The sequence below is a fragment of the Macrobrachium nipponense genome, chromosome 21 (assembly GCF_015104395.2).
Source record: "Macrobrachium nipponense isolate FS-2020 chromosome 21, ASM1510439v2, whole genome shotgun sequence".
Taxonomy (NCBI): domain Eukaryota; kingdom Metazoa; phylum Arthropoda; class Malacostraca; order Decapoda; family Palaemonidae; genus Macrobrachium; species Macrobrachium nipponense.
Genome location: NC_087212.1, coordinates 67369611 through 67395497, shown reverse-complemented (window position 1 = coordinate 67395497; position 25887 = coordinate 67369611). Strand labels below are relative to the sequence as shown.

Below are 25887 nucleotides of genomic sequence, written 5' to 3'. Positions count from 1 at the left end.
GGTGGAACCTCTTCATACAATACTGAACGAGATTGTAATCCCGCCAACTCCTGGTGTATTGACATTTTCCGATTTATTAATTGTCCTTCTCACGTCCTGAAAAGTAATTTCCATCGTAATTCTTATATGCTAGAAAATAACGCTGCTTTCCGCAGGCATTTACGCAGAATAATTTTTGTTTTTACACAGAAAAAGCAATGGGGTTTGATTGCTGTGACAGTCCCATATTGCAGACAAGCGACGCCGAAAATGTCAAAACGGAGTGGTGAATACAGACACACACCACGAGTGAATAACATTGTATTTTTATGAGTCTTTTCTTTTTATTTTCATGAAACTTCTGCCTTTGTCATTATCATATCAAGGTAGATTAGAAATTATGTTTTCCTAGTTATTATTCATTCTTTTTGTTAACGGTTTATTTGTATTTCTATCTACACACACACACACACACACACACACATATCGTGTTTATCGACGTTTTTAATAACACGTCTCTGTTGATATTGTGTCTCACTTCGTGCGGTTTTGTGGTGCAATCCAACACTGATCAGGCACATCAGTACAAACAAAAGGTCAGATCTCTCTTTCACGTCAAGAAATAGCAATGTGACTGTCGACATAAATGGAGCTAAAGATTAATTATTCAAAATGCAGAATGAACTAGAATAGCAGAATCCTACTTTATATATAACAAACAACATTTTCATGTCCTGACTGAGGTTTACATACGTGAAGTATCGCAAAGGATGCTGTCAGATTTACAATATTTTTATAATCAAGTGGATATAAAGTATATAAAACACAGTAAACATTTCCCAGTGGCATAACTCTCTGAACTACCACATTCTGATTTAAAGTTTAAATGATGAAATTCAAACGGAATTCAAGGACAAATTATTATGGCAATAAAATCATCCACCCAGCTTTTGTCCACTGACTCGTAAACATATATCTCTAGCGGCATATGAAGATGGCAAATGAGAGGAGAGAGAGAGAGAGAGAGAGAGAGAGAGAGAGAGAGAGAGAGTGGCAATCTAATAATAATAATGATAATTTTATGTCCAGTATACATTGGACATTCTACTGTACAGCGCGCGCACACAGATAAAGAGAGAGGGTATCTTTACCTAACAGAATGAACGTCGGTGCTTTTGTCATTTAAAATATCTTAAGTAATCGGTAATATCCCCTTATCATCAGCTCTTTCCAACGGCAGTAGAGTGTTACTATCGAGATGCTCATTTGCATAACGAAGAAATGAATATAAAATTAAACTACAAAGAGCAAGAAATCACCAACATAGTCGAAATTCCAAAACTTATTCTATGTTGAAATCATCTGTTAATGTCAAAATCGTCAAGAAAGTGTCGACGATAAGCGGTGACGGAAAAATATGAAAGCAAGGAGACTGGAAAGAATGACAGATAAAACAACCCGTATATTAAACATGAAAAATACGCATTGTTAAAATAGATTGTTTTACGTAAGAAGAAAGAGAAATAAGGTAATATTGTTAACGACAGTAAGTAAAAGAGGACACGGAAAATTCAGTATAATTCAGAAGACACAACTATGATTGGAAATCGAATCTAGGTTAGGCATTGCCCGCATGTAATTACATCTGGAATATATTGTGTTTAATAATAGCAGGGATATATTGATATAGTTATCGTCGGTAGTTATTTTCTTCCTTTAACCTGATTTGACTCCATTTATATTTAATTATCATCTATCTTTCATTATTCGCTGAAATGGTTTAGATATTTTCAACCAAACGGCAGATTCAACTAAAACCAAGATCCACATAATGACAGTCAGGTCAGAATAACCCGGGAGAATTCGATTCAACTCCAATAAAAGTGGGAACGTCGAGGTGAATTTGGATCGAGCCAAATTGGCCTTGTTTCATGTTACAAAGAATTCATTCGGAAGTTTTCAACAACTCCCCAATCAACTCCGACAGCCAAGGAATGGAAACGCGGTCTTACGCAAATACGTCGTGTGTATTCCCCTTGTTCTGTCGCACACGCATGCGTACACATTTTAAGTATGTATGTAGTGTATATATATTATATATATATATATATATATATATATATATATATATATATATATATACTTAGGTTTACTTAAAGAATAGGGGACTTTCTCACCGTGTGTGTCTCTCTCTGTTATAAGTTTGTTAATGTCTCTTGCTCTTTGCATTAGGGGCATTTGTTATGAAGATGGCTTGGGGTGGATACGATTATTAGCTTTGATTCCTCTTCCCTAATTCAAGGAAGTGTTTTGTAGAATCTGATATTTTGGTATTAACTTAAGCAGTCCCTTTTTAAGCATATTTTGGTCTTTTTCATATAATATATATAATATATATATATATATATATAATATATATATATATATATATATATATATATTTATATATATATATATATATATATATATATCTATATATATATATATTGAAAAAATACAGGGAATCTACATCCCCAACATCACTGTAAAACGCGACGTCTCTTGTATTTTTAAGATACATGTCCTTATATATTAATAAACCTTCTCGTATAATCTTTAAAATTAAAAATAAAGTGGAACAGGGAGAGAATTAAAATTCTCCGTTATTCTTTCATCTACCGTTTAAATCATTCTTACTTTTTTCCAATAATAAATTTATAAACTGATACTTCAGTGTAAAATGTTATCCTCAGCGTTTTCATTTCACTTGAAAATATACGTTCTTCTTTTCAAAACTTAACTCAGATGATTCGAATGATTATTGCCTCTAAATTCAAGATTTTAATGGCTTGTTAGTTTTCCTTTTATTCTTGTAGTTATATTTGTTATTTATATCCACTTCATTTTGTTTTAATCTTCTTTTCATATTTGCTTATTCCATTTATGACTTACCAGTTTGCTTATATTTGCTGTTTGGTACATAAGAAATCAGATCAAAGAATGAGGACAAACAAACCAAGACATCTTTTGGGAATAAGGAATGCTCTGAAGTCTTTTGATCTGACAGGATGAAGGGGATGGGAAGATCTCTAGAGAGAGAGAGAGAGAGAGAGAGAGAGACTCTTGTACCTTTTATAAATATTTTGAACATGTATCGTATGCTCTATTTATATTTAAATTTGTGTGGATATGAATTGTACGTACCCTCCCGGCGGCCCTAACCCTTCCAATCGGGAAAAGGCGTATAATAAAAAAGGACACACACACACACACATATATGATATATATACATATATATATATATATATATATATATATATTATATATATATATATAAATGTATATGTATATGTATTAGGATTTTTCATTCGGATCAACGTCTTCACATGTTTATAGTATTTTGAATGTAGGGATTTTCATTCGATTACAGTAGTTATTTGGTTGTATTTGCCCGTGCGTGCTCGGTGTTTATGGAGAGAGAGAGAGAGAGAAGGAGAGGAAATACTTGTATTTGCAGACTGCCCAGGGTATGAATCAGTAAGGAAGATATTTTGCTCTTCGCCAGGAAATAGCTTTTTGTTCAATATTGTTTTCTTGAGGCAGGAACCATTACTCTTTATTGTTTTTTTCTATCTTGAATTTGATTTTATACTATGAAATATGGTTCAGAAATTTATGAAATTTTAAAGTTTTGTTCCGTCTCTCTCTCTCTCTCTCTCTCTCTCTCTCTCTCTCTCTCTCTCTCTCTCTCTCTCTCTCTCTCTATATATATATATATAATATATATATATATATATATATATATATATATATATATATATATATATATACTATATATTATATATGTGTATTCGTGTAAGTATATACGCAATTAAATGTTTGAAATACAGGTGTTTGCAGTTCTCTCCATTGCTTTCCACTACTGTTGTAGGTAAACAATCAGCATTGGAAGCTCTGAATGAAAATATGAACGATTAATCAGAAGCCCTGATGCTGTCTTATTCTGAGGAAAAATATTAAAGATGTAAAAGTTACCAAAATATATATTTTAAGCCTTTGCATACCTGCTTTGATGAAGGCTTTTGCCGGACGGTTACCAATTCTTCAAAAATTCAGAATTTTTTCTTTACATATAAATTTCTAAGCTGTAAATGGCTTTGAGCGTGACTTTAATGTCAAAATCATTGATACTATCGAAAAAATCGAGATTACATAACCAGTAATTCTGCTGTATAAATATCTAATGGCAGAATCATTTGGAAGAAGTTATTACAAGTTACTATGAGATTCTGGGCCTCTGTAACACGGTTTTTTCGCAATAACTTTTTGTCTATGCATTTCATAAATATAACGCTTATTCAGAATACACATTATATCTACACATAAATTTTGACTGTATTCTGCATTACGTAGGTTGAATAAATTTGGTACTTATAATGTAAAAGTGACTTTTTTGAAGACAGGCCAACTTACTCAGAGAAAAGGTTTCGAACGCACTCGTTACGTAACTTATGACAGCATTTCTTCCCACTTTCTCGATGGATGATTGGCTATACATAACGAAGGCTAGACCTCTGGCAACAATGACATAAAAATGTAAATACAAGCAAAGCAGTACACCTTTATAAACTCTGAAACCTCTCCACTGATAATTGTCATAATGAACAAACAAACAAAATACAAAAACACTTCGATTATTAGTCTAACTCCAAAATAAGTTTCCTAATAAATTACAATCAACTTTATAGGTCACAATCGGATTGACAAGATGTAGGGAATAGTTGGTAATTTTCAAAAACATAGTAGACATGCTTGATTTGATAACTGCTATATCCAATGTCAAGCAATTTTTATTTATTGGCTATCTACGTATTTCCTAAAAAAAAAAAAGAAAAAAAAAAAATAGCCGTTACCGCATTTTGGCTTTGAACCTTCACCAATAATTATCGTCCGAATGATGACTTCATGAGGCTCCACCCACTTTGGCCTCGTTATAATTCAGGATAGGACTGAAGGCTATCATGGGCATTGTTGGATTAGAAAATTTAACTTCTGGCTATAAAAACTCATTTCTCGAGTAGTTGCAAGAAGTGCTAAATGATCCTCAAGGATCCCAGCAGTTGGCCTAAACATTTAATTTATATTACTGCTATTACTACAGTAGTATTACTACGCTAGCACAGATACCCCACCCACATCTATGTGTCGTTCCGCCATTCATAAAGTCTTTGTCATGGCCATGGGGTTTTTCTTGACTGTAAAAAGTTGCAAGTCGTAAGATAAATGCAGTTTTGCAACCACGGGGAAAATTCCAAATCCTGTTAGCCATTATTGGCTGCTATGGGTTTCAGAGCCGATGGAATAAGGTGAATGAGTTTCTGTCTGGTGGATGGGCGGGGCAACATTTCGTCAAATGTTGTTTACCTTGCTTACGTAATGAATGTTTTTCGACTCTTGGCTCGTAATCATTGGCCATGGCATCGGCTGGATAATTTTTACTCTATAAAAATTAAAACTATCAGGTTTAGGTCATTGATAATGCTGCCAAAATTTGTGTGTGGTTGTAAAATATACAAATGTCAACTTTCAGCTACATCAGATGCTTTGATAAGGAGCAAAGTCCAAAAAACCGTGTTACAGAGGCCCTGAACCTCATAGTAGTTGACATTATCAGTGAAGGTCAGATTGAGAGAGAGAGAGAGAGAAAAAAAAACGTTGTTTTAAGGGAGACAAAAGGAATCGATCTTATAATCCTTATATGAATATTTTATGACGATAAATTCCTCTTCTCTTTTAGAGCTATATTGCTTATTGTCCATGTTTTTGTGCAGGAAATTTGAATGTTCAAGTTCTGTCTCTTATCTTTTGTCAGTTATGTACGTTCTCGAACTGAAATAGTTCAATTTCTAGTTGAGATTTTGTGTCAGTGTAACAGAATTATGAATTTGTCCCCCATCATTGGCTTATGATTCGCATTTTACTACGTGAAGATATGTATGTCGGTTTTACAGGAAAATCGCTTCCCCAGAGATTAATAAAACATAAACGGTCAGTTAGGTATGGACAACAGAGCTCAGCTATTTTTAACCATATAAATAATCATAACCACAGAATAAACTTGAATTTGTCACGTATGATTTATAGCAGCAAATGTAAGTACAAAAGACAGATGATAGAGTCTGCTTTGATTAAACTAAGGTAATGAAGATCTCAAGTAGTGGCGCCTGAGATTGAGTTATCATAAAGTCTTCCTCCAACCAACGCTTAAGAAGATTAAAGAGAAATTATCAACCGAGGTTACCCAGTTAAGCAGGTACCCATGGATGGATCTCTTGGTATAAATACCGCCTTTTCTGGAACTTTTCTCATATTTTGCCTACGTGAAGAGAAAGACAGCAGTCTCTTAAATATAGTACTAACTTTCTATATTTTTGCGTTTTTATGGGCTCCTATTATATATATATATATATAATATATATATATATATATATATATATATATATATATATATATACATATATATATATATATATATATATATATATATATATATATATATATATATATATATATATATATATATATATATATATATATATAATATATATATATTTTTATATCTTATTTCCAATCATAACGCGTTAGATCTAACGATAAAGTAATTGCGATCCAACATTTACCCTATTGTATAAAAACATGCTAGAAATTGTAGATGAATATCATCATAGTGCTATTGTTTTTGTTGGGGCATAATGTTTAAAGTGTTTTCATCTTTTATGCAGGTTTAGGCAGCTATTTTCATTTTCCCCTTGCCTTCTCTTCCCTAGATAAGAACCAACGGAAACTGATTGCTTTTTCTCGACCAACATTCTTCAGACGGACTGGGAAAACAGCGTCTGGGACTGGAGGGCGTGGTCGAAATCATTGTCCCCTTATAAAGGTATGGAATTGTTAATGGTGTTTGTCCAGGGCTTAAATATTTCAGTAGGAATCTTTGAAGGATAATAAGGATTTTTACTACTTTTTCCTCTTTTGCTTCTATTTTTACTCAAATTGTTTGATAGTTATCAGTGCCATAGTGTCTTTTATTAGATAGACTTTTAAGGAGTATGTCTCAATATTTAGAGAGTAAATGTTTTTGCTGTGTGAAATTTACTTTTTTATTTATTGCAGATCGTAGATCCTAGATAGTTTTATTCGATTTTAGTCCTGTAATGTAATCGCTATGTTTATGGGCTGTTTATACCTTCACACTTTTCGTCTGATAAAACAATTAGACAAGTTAATTATAGAACTAGCCAACACACGTATAAGAACCAATGAATTGAAATGTATCTGTAATGGACCTATGCGAATATTAAAATTCTCTCTCTCTCTCTCTCTCTCTCTCTCTCTCTCTCTCTCTCTCTCTCTCTCTCTCTCTCTCTCTCTCTCATCTCTCTCTATATCTATATATATATATATATATATATATATATATATGTATGTATGTATATATATATATATATATATATATATGTATATATATATATATATATATATATATATATATATATATATATATATGACGCAATCTTTCCCTCAATATATTTTATGTATATATTAGAATCAGGTGGTCACTTTTTATCAGATAACGTTTGTAATTTTTATTAACCACAATGCCCTCTTAGTTCTATCGATGTATCAGGAAAGTTCAAATAATTTCCATATCGACTGGAATGAAAGTAAGGTAGGCTATCTGCATGTTTAAAATTCCGAAATCTACATTTTTTACGTTTTAGTGACATGCGAAAAGAGGAAGCTCATTGTTTACAGTACCCTTAGAATATATTTTTACCAGAGATATTCCGAATGACAGTTCCTTGCACTACTACTCAAGTCAGATATCTACGTAATTCCCGGATCATATCAAGGAGAAAACTATATCCATTTACAGTATCACCACACCAGACAGTAACGTAATTACAACAGTAATAAAATCTAAGCTCTGTCTATTTTGGACGGAAGGACAGATGTCTAAGGCTGCATAAAGACCTCAAAATGATAAAATGGTAAGCATGAAAAAGATCGATCATTCATCATTGTATTATGACTTATGTAAATACCTTGATTTAAAAATGTTCTAATTTTTTTCTTATTGTGCATCCATGTTTAGAAAAATATATAGTTCAAGTGAATCATTAATAAGTGTAATTTGATGATGTTCCATTCATAACATTAACTTTAATAAATGACAGATCATAACAGAGAAGAGGCAAGCTGCATAATTTTGCATCATATGAAGGATATAAAGTTATTTTTAATATATATATTAAGTGAAATTTCTGTTGTTACAAAGTCTTTTCAACATGATAGCGTAAAATGATAAAATGATGTAGTATCATAAATATTCTATTGAACGACGAGAAAGAATAACGTAACCAAGCTTTAATCCATCATGATATCATTTTTGTAAATTCTAAAAATGAATGTTAGGCGGAAAGGTAGGGATTTCTCTTGAAATAAATTTCTTCCACCAAAGGCTTTACACTCTACTAATGAATCAAACACACAAACACACACACACACACACACACCACACACACACACACACACACACACACATATATATATATATATATATATATATATATATAATATTTTATATATACTACATACTTATACATACATACATATATATTATATATATATATATATATATATATATATATATAGATATAGATAGAAGAGAGAGAAGAGAGAGAGAGAGAGAGAGAGAGAGAGAGAGAGAGAGAGAGAGAGAGTATAGTTGTGCCATGAAAAGTGACAGATCATGTAGTACAGCATCATTTTAGAATATACCTATGTATTAAGCCCTCGTTTTAGCATATTAATTGAACAATGGCTACATGTACATATTTTTCATATGGTCAATTCTTCATTAAGTATTCCTTTTGGTAATGACTTTATTCAGTGTGTCAAAAGAATGCTTTTAGAGTCGAAATATGTGTATGTAACGTTCTTGGCTAAAACTCTTGATACACGTGAGACTTTGTAGTGAACAAAATGAAAGAATTATTGAACGAGAACTCGAGATGAGAGTTACTGGAATATCTAATCCAAGAGTATTTTTAATCAAAGGCAGAAACGGCAGTGAAACTCGTTTATTTATGGTAGAATTGAAATTGATAAGGGTTAATTATCCATTTCAAATCGTAAGGTGCTCAGTAACGATGGTAATAACAAGAATCATTATTATTCAGAGAAGTTTCCATGGACATTGACTAAAATATACAAATGGCGTCAAAGATTATGGTTATTGTTAGATTTATTTAGGAAGTACAATATGTAAGAAAACGCCTAAAAAATCACTAGGGCTTCTTGAACGTTGCTTTGTGAGAACGAAAAATTATCGTGGCAAAACTGGTGCGTAGCCCGAGGTTATTTTTCATTTTTACTTTTGTTTATTCAAATCGTGTTTATTCCCTATTCCCGTCCCACCTTAGCAACACGTGCATGTAAGTATTTTTATATAATTCAACGAGCAAACGCATCCGCAAGACACCATACACTGGGAGGTCTGTTCTCTAACCACCTTTGTTAGCTTTGTCTAAGTTCCCAAAGCTAATTACCTTAAGTAGAATTCTACACTTTTAACCTTTGTTTACTTGAGGCAAATCGGTCTAGTACATTACATGGGAGACGCCTGCATGTGTTGGAATGGACTAGGAGGCCAACCTCCATTTACTTTATGTTCATCAGACAAACAGGACAAGGAAGAACATTCAAAATTCCATTACCATATCTACTTGGAAATTCTGTACCGTTTAGTTTAACAAGGCCTAAGCACCGAGGCCATGTCCCCGGGATATACTTCCTCCAGTGAAATATGATTTATTCGAACGTGTTAGCATTTTTCTTATCCAGTGCAGAGCTGCATCATCGCCGCTCCACATCTCCAACCGTTCGTCCAATACCCCTTGACAACAGTTAAATCTCTGTCTTAAGTCAAAATTTCCGGGACTTGAATATCTGATATCCTTAGTCGTGATATTTTCACCGCAATTATTAACAATAACCAAAATAGAGCAAACTGTTGAATTATTTTCTTCACCTTCTTATTAATTATACATTGCAAATACTCTAGAATGGATATTGGGATGAAAATGTGAATGAGGCATTAAACCATAGCCATAATTATTGATGACAGTCGTGTCTGTGTAAAAGAAATCAAACTGTTTTGTTCCTTAGTGTCAGATATCATCGATTTTGTTTGTCATTCTGTGCACACTTTCATGTGAACCGAGGCACAAAGCTGTAGAAGTAAAAAAATATGATGTTTATTTTAAAAAGCTTAATCGTTTATTATAAAAAGCTTAACGAATATAGACTATGTAAATGAGTTAACCAACTAATGAAGCTCTTTAAGGTGTCTATTTCGGTGGAACCTTAAGCAAGATGTCTTAAGCAGCATTGAACATTGCAGAATCCCATATCCAAGAACATTAATGACATATATTATGTTCAATACCAGGAAGACAAATGTAATCCTAAGAATCCCTTGCTGCCAGGTTCTCGGTTAAAGCACAATATATATTTTAAACAATACATTAAGTCCAGTATGAGATGCAGGCTTTCACAACGAGAATGAATTGAAGGTTTATGGCTACTTTATCATAAACAATGATTTATGTTACAAAAGAGTAGAGAAGTAGAAATGAATAATGGAGGAAGAATAATGACTTTTTCTCACTCTCTTTCTTCTTCCTCCTAAGCTATCATGGAGAACGGAAAGATTCGGATCTCATGAATACCTTCACGTTCGCTGTATAATAATGAGGATGACAATTTGCAAGGAACGTGATCCAATCTGAGTAGACGTCTGGAATTTAGAAATATTTTGTGAATACACACACACATATATATATATATATATATATATATATATATATATTATATATATATATATATATATATGTATATATATACATATATATATATATATATATATATATATATATATATATATATATATATATATATCTATATATATAATAAAAAGAGCCCATAAAAACGCCAAAGATAGAGAGAAAATACTATATTTCAGAGACTGCTGAAATATAGTATTTTCTATATATATTTTGGGGCGTTTTTATGGGTTCCTTTTATTAGATGGTATTCTGTTGTAACAGAACATTTTTACCATCATATGTATGCTATGTATATATATTATAATATATAATATTATATTATTATATATATACTATATATATATATATGGTCTGTTTGTGTTTGTTTACTATAACTTTATTGTATAGTATATCACTATTATTATATGTTTTGGAAACACGGAATGTGCTTAATGAAAACTTGGCGATTTTTTAAGCTAATTTTCCCCGATATTTTATTTCATTTATTATTTATTACCTGTTTATATATATATACATATATATATATATATATATATATATATATATATATATATATATATATATATATATATATATAAAACCAATATACTTTTGGTCATTTATTTTGGTTTTTTTCCCATACGATATGCATAGTAATTGAAGTACACTCAGGTGTCATATATACGTAAAATATCTTATTATATTATTTTGCCTGTTAGGCCTGAATTCGAATTAGAAATATAAGGTAAAGCGTACTCTTCTTGGCTGGATTCGAACCCACCCATATGTGGTTAGAGTAAAATTTCCGGGTTCGAATAATAATACTGATAATAATTGATATCAGACACAAGATCCACCTAGATCATTGGGAAGAGGTTCTAAGTATAAAATATTATCATTCAATTCTTTAAGATTGAGAAAAAAGAACGTGAGTATGAGTACCTCGATGATATACAGGATAAAATTGAGGTTAGAAATACCTTAAGACGACTATACTTTTCTTGCGTCTCTGTGACTAATGTGTGTTCTTTGTTATAGCCATACTTTTCTATAGCCATTTTATACAGAAATTTAGACTATCTGATGACCTCTAAAATTATTCTGAATAATTACGTAGTTTGCGATGGAACCTTCCATAATTAGAGACCTAACGATATGCTAAAAAATTATAGGTTTTCCTAAGATTTTCCGATATCACATATTTTATATCTATGTATGAGTATATATATATATATATATATATATATATATATATATATATATATATATATATGCACACACACACATATACATATATATATATAGATATATATATATATTATATTAGATAATATATATAGGCACACACACCATACAGACATATAATATATTAATATAGATCTATATTATTAATATATAATATATATATAATATCTATATATATATATATTATGTGTATATATACATATATATGCTCACGCACACGCGCGCACACACACACACACACACACACACACACACACACATATATATATATATATATATATATATATATATATATATATATATATATAATTTTTTTTGGGAATTCACTTCTCTTAATGTCAACCCAGTGGAATGCAGATGACAAGACATGGCAGCGGGTGAAATGAAAGCCTAAATATCTTTTTATCACCATCCTTGAAAGACTAAAAACTAAATAATGTATCATTTTACAAGAGTACACAACAAATGAATCCGTTTTATTTTTTATATTTTCATTCAGACGCATCGAGAAATTAGATTTTGTGAAAGCAGTAAAGTTTTAGATGGCAGAAATGGCTGAAGAGCAAAGAATTTATGTTTGATCGGATTGAAATAGAGACTCTATTCCTAATGATCAAAGCACTTTGATGAATGATAACAGCTGCAGTAATGTGGATTTTACCAATTACATCGTTTCCCCTCTTAATGCGCATTTTATTTATTCCATTTATAGTTAAAAAAAATGTCTCTTAGTAGTTGAAGTTGTCGATGGAAAAGGAAATATTTCTTCACCTCCCAATATTTCCAGCCTTTCCAAATCGGATTTGGAACATCATTGCAAGGATGCCTTGCCGACATTCCTCCCTCCGGGTCCCTGAGTCCTTATGGATGGTCATTTTCCCCAACCTGCGTTTCGTTTTGCTGGCCTTGCAGGATTTAAAATTTTATGAAATTCGAACCGGTTAACCTCTCTCTCTCTCTCTCTCTCTCTCTCTCTCTCTCTCTCTCTCTCTCTCTCTCTCTCTGAGGATATTCCTCCCTATTGTATATGCAGTATATTTCACTTAATTATAATCCAATTGACATTAAGGTCAATGAATATGCACAATGATCAGCAAATATGTGCTAACTTGCATTGTGTTTCTGTTGAACTTAGCTGTGAATTAAAAACATGGTAGTTAGGTAATTGAGGTTGGTCTTACATAGGATTCAGATGTCATTGGGCTAATTTCTCATCCTAATCGACTGGCCGATATCCAAGGAAACATCTTTTGGATCCATCATTTTTACAGAGTATATATATGTGTGTGTGTGCGCGCGTGCGTGCGTACGTGTGGGTGTATGTTGCCCAAATTTTAAAACAGTACTCGTTAAGAACATCATATCTTACCAACCTCCTCTACGTTAAATTACGTAAGGAAATAAACTCCAGTATATTCATTATTGAACGTGCCATATTCGTCTGAGAATACCGTGACAAATGTTATTAGCTTACATGTATCATTAATAAGCTGTGCATTTAAATTTTTTTTTAAATTATTATTCTTATGGCAGTGCAGTATCTCTCTCTCTCTCTCTCTCTCTCTCTCTCTCTCTCTCTCTCTCTCTCTCTCTCTTATTCTTATGGCAGTGTAGTAATTAATAGTTTTTTTTCTCCCTCTCTCTCTATCTATATATCTATCTATCTGTCTATCTATCTCATTATCCTCCTTCTCTTTTATTATTTAAAAATTGTTTTTAAGTATATCTGGCATTGGCATATATGAAGCTTTCATGTTTCAGCGGGATTATATAAAGAGATTAACAACGATTTTCTGGTACTTCAAAATGAGGTTGGAAAACGTGTACTGGGAGCAGTGTTAGTTGTATTTGAAAGGTCGGAATTTCTCTTTTATATATTTTTATATGATGCTGCCGTAGGCTGCAATATGCCCCATTCATGTTGATTTATAGATTTATACTGGTTTTATGAGGATATGTATGTGTGTGTCTGTGTGTATGTATGAGAGATAGAGAATGTTAAAGAAAGCTTCGTTCCTTTATTATAAATGTATGATTAAAAGATAGGAAATTTATGAACTCAAACAGAATGACAAAATACAGTAGTAATATATTCTATCTGTATAAGAAAATGTTAAAATTCAGACCGTAAAGGATAGGTGTTTTAAATATCAATGAGAGAGAGAGAGAGAGAGAGAGAGAGAGAGAGAGAGAGAGAGAGAGAGAGAGAGAGAGCTTCTGTAAGCACCTTGAACGGCAAGTCGAGACTGTCTTTGGTTTTCTCCAGGTTAATTCCCGTCATTACTTAGCAATGAAAAATACGAAAATGTGAGAAAATATTTAATTCGGAATTCTGAATTATGGCGATGATAGACTTGTCATGTCAGGAGAGTTTTTAAAACATTTTATCCGTCTTTTTTATAATGTGTCAGTTGATACATGCTGCTCCTCTGTTAAACCTCAATAAAAAAAAACTTCAAATTAAGGCTTTTTGCACGTCATAGAAAAGCATGAGCGTAATCATGTTTAAAAAAGTATGTTTTTAATATTCTGTCAAATCGAAATTGTATACATTATATATTTCCTTGGCAATGTGTGTGTATATGTGTTCGTTTGTGTGCATGCACCTCTCTGTCTCTTAATATCCTGTTTCTTCAGTTCTTTATAACTGTCATGAACGAAAAATTAGTTTTCCATTTTGCAGATTTTCTACTGTCGAGGAGTCTCTCTCTCTCTCTCTCTCTCTCTCTCTCTCTCTCTCTCTCTCTCTCTCTCTCTACACTTCTGATTTCAACATCTGCTCTTTTCATTTTGATCTGAATACTTAACTAGATTTTGTGACGCCAGTTTTAGTAACCATAAATCAGTCAAGTCAGTCTGTTTCTATGTATGTATGCAAGTGTATGCGAGTGTTTGTGTGTCTTGTGTGTGTGTGTGTGTAGAGAGAGAGAGAGAGAGAGAGAGTGCATATGTGTAACAGAAGGATATGAGGCAGGCAACATCCGAGCCAAGAGATACTTTTTTACTTTGACTGCAGGAAATTTGGCCAGCAGATGATCTGAACAGCTTCCAACAGAATGGTGGCCGCGCAGAAGCTGCGAGGATATAATCTAGGAGTTTCCAGAGACCGGGAAGAGATCGAAAACAGAGACATTGGCTGAAAGGGTTTGCATGGCACGATTTTATATTTGTCCAGACCGATTCAGCTGATTGTTGTATGAACCCGCTTGCACTAATGATATTGTTTTTCTCACTCTCCATTCCTCTCTCAAATTTACATACAAAAAGCGGCAACCTCAGTTTTCTCTTTCTGCTTAGATTGTCCTTTGTCATTGTGGATATATTCTACATTAAAGTTCATTTACATAAGTTTACTTTCAGTATATTTTTTTAGAATTTCATTGTGGATATATTCTACTTTAAAGTTCATTTACTTAAGTGACTTATAGTATATTTTTTTTACTGTAGAATTTACATAATCATACTATAATGGGTGTAATGTCTGTCTGTCTGTCTATCTGTCTGTCTGTCTGTAATTCAATCACGGCCAAATGGCTTGTCAGATGGGCATGAAACTTGGCAGGGTTATGGTGGGGACCCCTAAGATGGTTTGTAATGGGGTTTCATCCAACCTACCCCCCTCCTTTGTAGGGGGTGGGGGTGAGAAGGGATTCCCTGAAACGGAGTGTTTCTGGCTGTGAAACGAGGCTGGTTATTCCCGTAGACTTAGTTACTTTACGATTTTTCATACATAATTTCTGTACAACTTCCCCGGAGAAAGTCGCGAATATTTCAGCTCGGACACAATAGAAGATGAAAATTATCATCAATATCCGCAAGATTTTTTGAATAACTTAAATCCATCGGGACTGCCAGTGCACAAAATAATGTTGAAGAAGTACTGCCCGGTAATGTTGCTTCGGAATTTCGACCCTGCCAATGGACATAATAAAAAGGAAACTGTATGGGTGTGTGTAACTGGGTAGTTACCTTGATTTTATTATTTCGATTAGACCAGAACTCCAAAACAATATTTTCTGAAAAAAATCTGTTTCATAAAACAAGCTTAACATTCTCTCTCTCTCTCTCTCTCTCTCTCTCTCTCTCTCTCTCACACACACACACACACACACACACATCAGCTGAAGAATTCATTTAAAGACCGATATACCCTGTAAAATTGTTTTCAGATTTCCATTGGCACGATTAATTAGAATTATTTGTTATCTTTTCTCAGAGCGTTTATATCCTGCAACAAGGCTCGTATTTTGCATGGCTTTCGGATGACAGTAGTATCCTAAGAGATATATTTAAATCTTGTATTACGTAAAGTTTTCTTTTCATTTCATAGAGTTATATAACTTCATGACCACTTATGTTTGCGTCATTCTTTTACTGCTTCTTGAAAGGAACCTACTAGGAAAATTTTGTGATCAATTTCCATCGAATAGATGGACGACAGTGGGACAATATCAACTTAAAAATCAGTTCATTGAAACCAATTTCTATCCAGTACAATAACATCATAAAAAAAATTCAGTTGCCCGTTGAATGTATAAGGTTATTTGCAAAAGGATTACGGAAACATTGCAAAATCTAAGACCACTAACAGAAGTGAACATATGAAAAAAGAAGCTTCTATAGCGGTCTTCATAAGGACGATTTTTCCGCAGGAAATTAGCTATGCTGTTTCATACATATTCCAAAAATATATACTAAATTTTAGTTCTTAGATCCTTAACATTTTCTTCTAAAGAGTGTATCATCAATTAATGCAAGGTTAGGAAAAATTCTTTTGGTGTATGATCTTGTAATTGTTCAGTAACTAACTGAATATCCTTAGCGGCTACAAGAGACCATGGCTGCTAGAACTCTCATTAAACGAGAGAAACGACATATTTTAAAAGCCTGTATTTTTGCATGAAAGTTTCTGACAAAAAGGAAAAAGCAACCTTTAACTTTTAACCCGGGAAATTTCAGTATTTAAGAATTTTTATCAACCAGTGCAGTTTTTGCTGGATATTTTTTATTTTTTCTTATCAATTCAGCATGATATACTTTTCACGTATCTATGAAGGTTACTGAGAAGTCGCCAATATGTTGCCAAACAAATATTGAACGAGAGAAGAAGTGACCGATACGGAGTATGTCACCCTGTGCATAGAGAATGCTTCTTGTCCCACTGGGGTTATAACTCGTATAAAGTTGAAGGCTTCTGGAAGAATTCGAATTCACGACACCTCTCCTTTTCCTCCTCCCAGCAACAGAAAGGTTCTCTTTAGGCATACGCTGGAGCCAGAGAGGAGGTGCAACTTAAAAAGTTTAGAAAGTCGGTGAAATGGGATTTAGACCTGCCTGCTTCTCAGATCATGTTACATATTCAGATCATTTTCGAAGATATCAGCTCCATCCACTGAGTATTGATGATATCGGTGGTGGATGGGATGTCTTGTGTCTATCTGTTTTCTACCTTTCTTGGGAAAACTTAATTTTGATAAAAGTTTAAGGTTTTATTCCGCTCATTCGACCATAATGTCTTCTTCCATATTTCTTAATTTTTCATCCATTTTGAAGGGAACTTTTCCTTCCATTCTTTTATGTAAGTTTAATAAGAGACTAAACTTATACATTCTTGTTTCTATAACTTCTTGAAATTTTTATGTTCCTGTAGAGACTATTGGAATTATCAATGAGGATTTACGATTCTTGCCTTTCTCTAGTTCCTAAAAGAACATTTCATGGGATTCTTAAAATTAACGTTTGATTTGCCTGAAATTGAAGAGGATGACTCGTGGATTTTATTGAATTTATCCTCTTGGATGGTGAACATAGTCCAGGAGTTCACACGAGTCCTCTCGTTTCTATAACATCTTGCAAGGGACTTACTGGCTTAAAGCCGAATTAGTGGTCTTAGCTAACGCATGATTGGTTTTTCATACCACTTGTGAATGTGTGTCAGCATGTATGTGTTGTGTATAAAAGATACACATATGTTTATAATTATATATACATACATACGCACACACATACTCACAGACTTTACATTTTTGCTATTGATCGAAACATCTAAGAGTATCTGTAGTTTTTAGTTTATCATAAAACGAAAACTTAATCTTACTCTTTCTCTCGTAGGTGACTCTCTGATGCAGTATTCCTGTTTAATACACCCATTATTTGTAAACATTCATCTGGATATATTTTTTTGCTGAATTTTATTTTGTTTGTATAAACGTCTCAAGTGACTAATGACAGACTTTATGTGAACATTCCTCCTCTCCAACACCTACACACCTCCATTTCCACTACAACACCCCGTCCTCCACTTCATCTCTCTCTCTCTCTCTCTCTCTCTCTCTCTCTCTCTCTCTCTCTCTCTCTCTCTCTCTCTCTCTCTTCAGTTACATTTTTTCGTAGCTTGTTATTACTTTTTTTTTTTCTGACGAATCTATTTTCTTAACATATTGACATTAATTACAATTTGTGTCCTTCATTTCATATATATAGATTTCTTTTTTTGTGTGTTCAGGTTTTTGCGTTATAACCGAGACCATTTAATTTCATTGGTCTTTTACTTTTATTTAGATTCTGTTCAAGTTTCTCTCTCTCTCTCTCTCTCTCTCTCTCTCTCTCTCTCTCTCTCTCTCTCTCTCTCTCTCTCTCAATGCAAGAAAAGTAGGGAATATAAAATACGTAATGAAAGGATAAAAAAACAGGAAAATAATCATTTCCATAAAAAGAACAATACTGACCGGGGAATAATGTCCGAACAATAAATATATCCTATTTCCAAAAATAAATTTTGCAAGAGATAAATACTAAAATCAAAATTCTTCACAAAAGCTGACATGGAACAAAACAATTTGAAACGCAACTGTGCGGGGGAAAATCTAAGCTGATATATATTATACAGGAGAGAATCTATGATTTCTCAGAAAGGAATCTGAAATTCATGTTGAACTTCAGAATTTCCCTACGTATCATAAAATATATTGCACAAAATAATAAAATGTAAAAAACAATGGAAATTCTTGGCACGAAACATTCGTCGAGACAGTGACAATTATTTTTTATTTGCATTTATTCATATCAAGAATACAATATATTTCGTATTAATATTTCAGTGTAAAATGTAGTATATTTATTCTGGGGCGTTCTTGTAACCGGAAAATCGACGCAGTGAGATTAATGAGAATATAAAAATATGAAATGCTAATACTGCTATTTTTTGCCGCTACGTTTCAACAACAAAAAATTAAGTATCTCTCCTCTCTCTCTCTCTCTCTCTCTCTCTCTCTCTCTCTCTCTCTCTATCTATATATATATATATATATATATATATATATATATATATATATATATATATATATGTGTGTGTGTGTGTGTGTGTGTGTGTGTTTACACAAAATGTTAAATCTTTCTTTATTTTACAAGTCGTAGAAAAGTGTACACATACAGTTTGTAGGATTTTAGCTATAATATTACAAGCGCATTTACAGACAAATATAGGTATCGCTTACTGAATAAGATATTGCACGAAGTATTTTGCGCGAACTCTTTCCTTCTTCGCATGATAATGTTGACTTTGAGATTCAAGATAACTTTTAAAAGAGGGAAAGAATGCATGTGTGGTGGGGGTTGGGGGGAGGTGGGCAGAGAAAGAGTAAGAGAGAGAGTGAGAGTTTATTATCCCTTTGGAAACTGAAAATGGTAAACTGACAGAAGCCTTAGAAAGTTGCCAACTTCTCAGCCATGATTATAAGTTTGAAAATTGTTCAAAGGGAAATTTCTTTTAAAGTTCCGATACATTCCAGGTCCTGGAGGAGAGAAGGAAATTTGAAAAAGAATTATTTGTTGCCTCATGGTTTTCTTCCATGGCTACTCTCTCTCTCTCTCCTCTCTCTCTCTCTCTCTCTCTCTCTCTCTCTCTCTCTCTCTCTCGTCCCATGAAAGTTATCTGCTTTTATCTACTCATAATCTTAAGTAAGGAAAGCAAACATTCATTGACTCCAGCATATTGCAGTTCCTTTCTTGAGGTCGAGATGGAAAAAATTTTAATTTGTCCTCTCTAATTGGCCAATTAAGTAATGGATCCAGATAGCAAAACTTAGAATAAAAGTAATTGGATGATTTCATTATGCTCTTGTGTCAACGGCGATACACTACCAGATTCTTTGGTATATATATATATATATATATATATATATATATATATATATATATATATATATATATATATACATAAACAATAATTGTTGAGTTCCCGAATAACTTATGCCGGTTGTAGGAAACAATATCTTTAAATTTACTTATAAACTTTTGATGTCATTCAAGGGTCAAGACATGAATTCAAGTTATTATAAACAATATTCGTCAGATTTGCTGACGCACTTTGATGTCATTATGTGAAAGTCAAAGATTGGTTTCTAAAGTATTTTATCAAATCTGCAGATCTGTGAGCATGTAACTCTAAAGTTCATACTTGTTGGTATACTAGAGAGGAATGTAGGGTATTTGCCGAGTGGAGTGGACTGCCTTCATTTCCGTTAACACTTGTTTGCGTTTTGTAACTCACCAAAATCGAATTTCTACATAATAAAGACGAAAATACTCTGTTTAATTGTCTTCTGTACTTTTAGATGCGTTTTGAGTATTTAGTAGAATGATCCGGTTTATTTTGATTAGATAATGAATACTATTTCTTTTGTTGCTGCGTTTTGTATCTGAGGGATTGTCAGTGGTGGAATAGTTACTTTTATATTCGAAAATTTTTATTTTTAAAATTTATCACTTACGATTTTTAATTGTAAGTATACTTTGAGCAAATGTCAACGTTGTATTAAATTGCCATAAGGCTTTGAACATTGGATTTGGTAAAGAACGCGGAATGTTTTTTGAATTGGTTTCACATCAAATATCACTATTTAGAGATGGTTCCTGCATGTTTCGGTGTTATAATTGTGGTTAGTACTTCCTTGGAAAAATAGAGGAGGAGGCCGAGTATATGCCTATGGTTGAAGCAAATTTCTGACGGACCATTCAGCAACGAGGGGGGAGGAGACAATGGCTAATCTACCCAAAAGGGAATTTTCTTGGGGATTCTATACAAAAGTAACTACGTTTATCTGTTAATGTGCAATGAGTCAAGTCTGTTTTACTGTAAATCGATTATTATATTTCTTATCTTTGAATATAATAGGAAGAAAGTATAGTTCATGTGCTGGAATACTATTTATGACTGATGGAAAATTGCCTCGATCCTGAAGAATCTATGTTCAGTGCCATTATTGTCTTACTGTTATTTCCCAGTAATTGAAGTTAATATTTGAATTTTCCCCAAATAATACTAAGAAATTACACATATTGTAAATTACTGCATTTCTTCTAATTACAACGACATACGTACATTGGAAAGTTTATCAAACTTTCATATACGTGTCAAATTTATATTATATTTGAATGATTGTTGACATCATGCTGTTCGCGCCATTCGCCTGCGTCACTATGAACCGAAACCAGATTTCGGTGAAAAGTAAGAAAAAATTTAAATCAACATATAACACAAGAAAAGTGAACTCATTAAAAATTTTTTAGCTTTCCATTATGCTGGGAGGAAATATTTACCTGCTGGTATTTTTTAAAAGTAAAATAAGACTTATATAACATTCATACCATTAAATACCTCACAGATCTGGCTCTTTATTATATTATTTTGTATTTATACAGATCATTATAATAGCAGTTCATGTTGCACGGCCTTCGCCGCAGGATGACAACTTTCATGCCTGACAATGAGGGCAACATGTATGCAATATGCTTATAATATTTTGTAAATAAAGCCCAAATAGCCTTAACGTGAATATCAAGTATCTCAGTGATCAGTTTCGATATTATATTCTAAATTGATGTTTAAAAAACAATTCATGGCGTCAATGGCGTGATGGTTAAAACATAGTCTTCAAATATCTGTTGACGAAAGATATTCGGGAAGTCTATGATATTATAAAAGTATTCAAATTACTATGTTTTCTTTCAATGCCTAGCTCATTTACTTATAAATGGCAACCTTAGTTTACATACGCCAAAAACACGCCGGCAACAGGATAATATACAAAACAACGGGATAGGGATACCAATCCCCGTTACAAACAAAGGGGCGTCATTAATGTTTTGAGTGGATAGAAGGGTTGGATAAGCCCCTCCCACTCACTCCGATTCCAGTACACGAGGGGGTCTTTTGCGCCGTCTCCATGTATCCATCCTCCTTGGATTGTACCCTTCCGAAGGTGTCCCTTTCAGGGTACTATGGGCAAGGATAAACAAATACTGCAGGTAAGAAAAGGCAATGGGGCGACAAAGTTCATTACCAATAAGTTCACCTTTTGTGAAGTTCCATAAGATCCTCTCCCAACTTTTACATAATTCCGTTAACACACAAGCAAACTTAACGATGAACAATTAGACTAGACTTTGTACTTGAATTAGACTTGTGTTGCAGGAGGGAGAGAGAGAGAGAGAGAGAGAGAGAGAGAGAGAGAGAGAGACGTTCAATCCAAAGTAATGTTGGCCAGACCTTCAAGAGTTTCCTTAATATCCCCAAACCGAAAGTCAGACTCCGCTAACTTTATTGAGAACATTCAAATTACGTCCAATTTCCAGAGCCGATCATTCTCTACTGGCCGAAGTTATTGATTAGCCTCCGTAACAACTTTGCCTGAGACGATACCATAGTTCCTGTCAAATAGAATTACCTTTCATTACTTTCATCTGGAATTCTATTGTTGTTGAAGCTTAGCTTATATGCAGCATTTATTTCAGAAAATTCTCAACATTTCTGGGCATTCATTTTGTCCTTATCACGCTAAACAATGACATGTAAATCGTAATAGTTTTGTCTTAGTATAGCTCTGTAATATCAAATGTATTTCGAAATGGGGGAGTGTAAACTAGCAATTATAAAGCTATCAAAATTGGACCTAGAAGAAAATGCAACAAAAGAAAGTTTTGCGAACAAAGTTAATTTGTGATTATTTTACTTTCTGTTTTTCATTCTGTTTTTCATATACCTTCTATCTCATGGAAACACATAGTACATGCATTTTATATATACATATGTATACATCTTGTATACATACTATATATATATATATATATATATATATATATATATATATATATATATATATATATATATAATAGATTTGTCACTAATTCACTCATGACTTTATATACACAAATAATATTTCACAAATGCCTTTAATATCGGATTCACTTTACAATCTTTGAACTCATCCATGATTCAGTGATCAGTAAGAGTATGGCCCTCGCTTCACTTCACGACACCTCTTAAAATTCTGCACATCTTTTGCATAATTTTAAAAGGAATGCTTTTTGAAGGAAATCAATAAAATAAGACGTGAAAGCGTATTTTGTCACCATGATTTTTCCATACATTTCACTTTCAGTTTCACGAAATGCATCGTGCTCTTTGCTGTATGCATAATTTTCCCGACTTTTCGCTTCACAAAGCAAATTAACTTAAGCAAATCCACAAACTTGAGGGGAAAGAAGGAACTCGAGAGTGGATTGAGATAATGGAAGAAGGGGAAAGAGATCGGGAATAACATTTGGAAATTTAAAGATTTCCCGACGTCGGGTCGACGTTCATTTGCATTTCTCGAGGCAGAGATCGGGTTTAGAGAGAGGGCTCGGATACCTGGCCTTTTTCATTAGGGAAGAGTAACGAACCAATTTTTGACCTCCGATATGTCATAGCCCTTTCCATGGGTCCCAGGGAAGAGAGAGAGAGAGAGAGAGAGAGAGAGAGAGAGAGAGAGAGAGAGAGAGTAAGAGAGAGAGGTCTATATCTTTCTTTTTTTATCTATCTCCGAAGTTTATCCATCTTCTAAATAAATGGACGGAATTCCAGGATTACTTATGATTTCCTTAATGGGGAAAGTTTTAACAAGTTAGAAAAGGGTATAGCAGACTATCCTACGTATGTTATGGTATGTCATTCCGGGTTTATTCATGCTTCATCGTTATCGAAGAGGGGAGACAGACACACAAATATACTGTATGAATGTTCAGAAATGTCTCTCCTCTAAATATATATATATATATATATATATATATATATATATATATATATATATATATATATATATATATATATTGCATTAATGTTCAGAAATGTCTCTCCTGTACAGTGATATTAATCTTTAGCGTAAAAGACAATTTCCTTATATAATCTTCAACCTTCTCGGGCCATCGGACAATAAATTTTTCTGCCAATGGTAGTTAATTGGCATGGCGGAAATTCTTTTGATCTTAACGTTTTTTTTTTTTTTTTTTTTTTTTTTGCCAAATACCTTTTATAGAGATTTATTTACTGTTCTGAGGACATTTTTCAACATACCTAACCTGTTTGCTATCACGAATCTGGTGAGGTGGTTAGATTTTAAAGAAAGATCAAACGGTTAATTGATGTTTGTTCTGATTTATGGTTTTTATTCGACTGTTTATATTGCAACCTAGAATCGAAGTCTGCTCACCTCCAATGATAAGTCACAAAAACCCCTACTAATTTTGAATGCACTTCCATCACGGAAATTACATAAAAGCAAAAAGGCTTAAGCAAAGAGAACTGCATGGTTTGGAGAGAGAGAGAGAGAGAGAGAGAGAGAGAGAGAGAGAGAGAGAGAGAGAGAGAGAGAGAGAGAGAGAGAGAGAGAGAGAGAGAGCTCTTTAATATCAACATAACAACGGAAATATACCAGACAATAAATTTGGAAGTGATCTGGATCGAAGCTAATGATTACAGTAAGTTTACGAGTGAAAATGAAAAAAAAAAAAAAAATATTCCAAGTAAATGTTGAATATTCAAATGGCACAGTCATCAATGAGAAATGAAATAACATATCAGGTAGTGGGCTGGTCTGTCCAATCACAAAATAGTATTGGTGTTCTTGTTTTCATTATTTTATTTAATCCTTGTCATGCCGGATGAGCGATTTTTAATTTTTTTTATTTCCCGAAATTTGAAATTCATGTTTCTTGTTAAGTGTTTTAAATTTCTGTAATTTTAAAATGTTGACACCAACTCAGTGTTGTGAGAACTACTTCTGGAATAGGGAATAGAAAATAAAGGAGAAAAAAACAAAAAAATAAACAGTTTGAAAACTTAGTTTCTGTGATTTTCACGTTAGGATTTAAGAAGTTAGCATGAAATTATATCCGTGTTTATTACTTTTCGTTGGCACTTCTGCGTCACTGATATAGTGCTTATTAATATTCACGTCCGCGTGTTGTACAAATAGAAAAAAATATCAACACAGAAAGATATAATGACAACATCAATATGAATAAATGAGGAAGTAGAGGTTATATATAAACTAAACAAAATAGCTAGGGGTGCAGCCATCCTCTTATAACACAAAGCTGAACGCTGTTTTAACCAAATGGACGAAATTGTATTTTTACCATTTACCTGTATATCATGTATTGATGAATAGATAATTAAAATTTTATCATCCGCAGTCACTCAAAACATGCTCATTTGCTGGTTGTTATTTCTTTGAACGCGACTCCATAAAATATTCTTAGCATTTATATATGCTGTATATGACTGGGAAAGGCCGTATCTCTAAAGAATTCACATTTATCTAGAGATGCACCATCTATGGTAAAAGCATTATCTGCTATTTTGCAACACTTGAGCTTCCCAGGTAGAGGGACTGGGCGGAAACGGGATTGGAATCAGATTACATTCTCTCTCTCTCTCTCTCTCTCTCTCTCTCTCTCCTCTCTCTCTATCTCT

General features: G+C 33.1%; 1 long non-coding RNA gene across 1 annotated transcript in view; it reads left to right on the top strand.

Annotated features, from left to right (window-relative positions):
* The window catches only part of LOC135197612 (uncharacterized), a 221381-nt gene that overhangs the window by 28486 nt on the left and 167008 nt on the right, over positions 1-25887 (top strand). The window contains exon 2 of the long non-coding RNA XR_010310634.1: positions 6786-6898. This is a non-coding gene — a long non-coding RNA (uncharacterized LOC135197612). The remainder of the gene's footprint in view (positions 1-6785; positions 6899-25887) is intronic.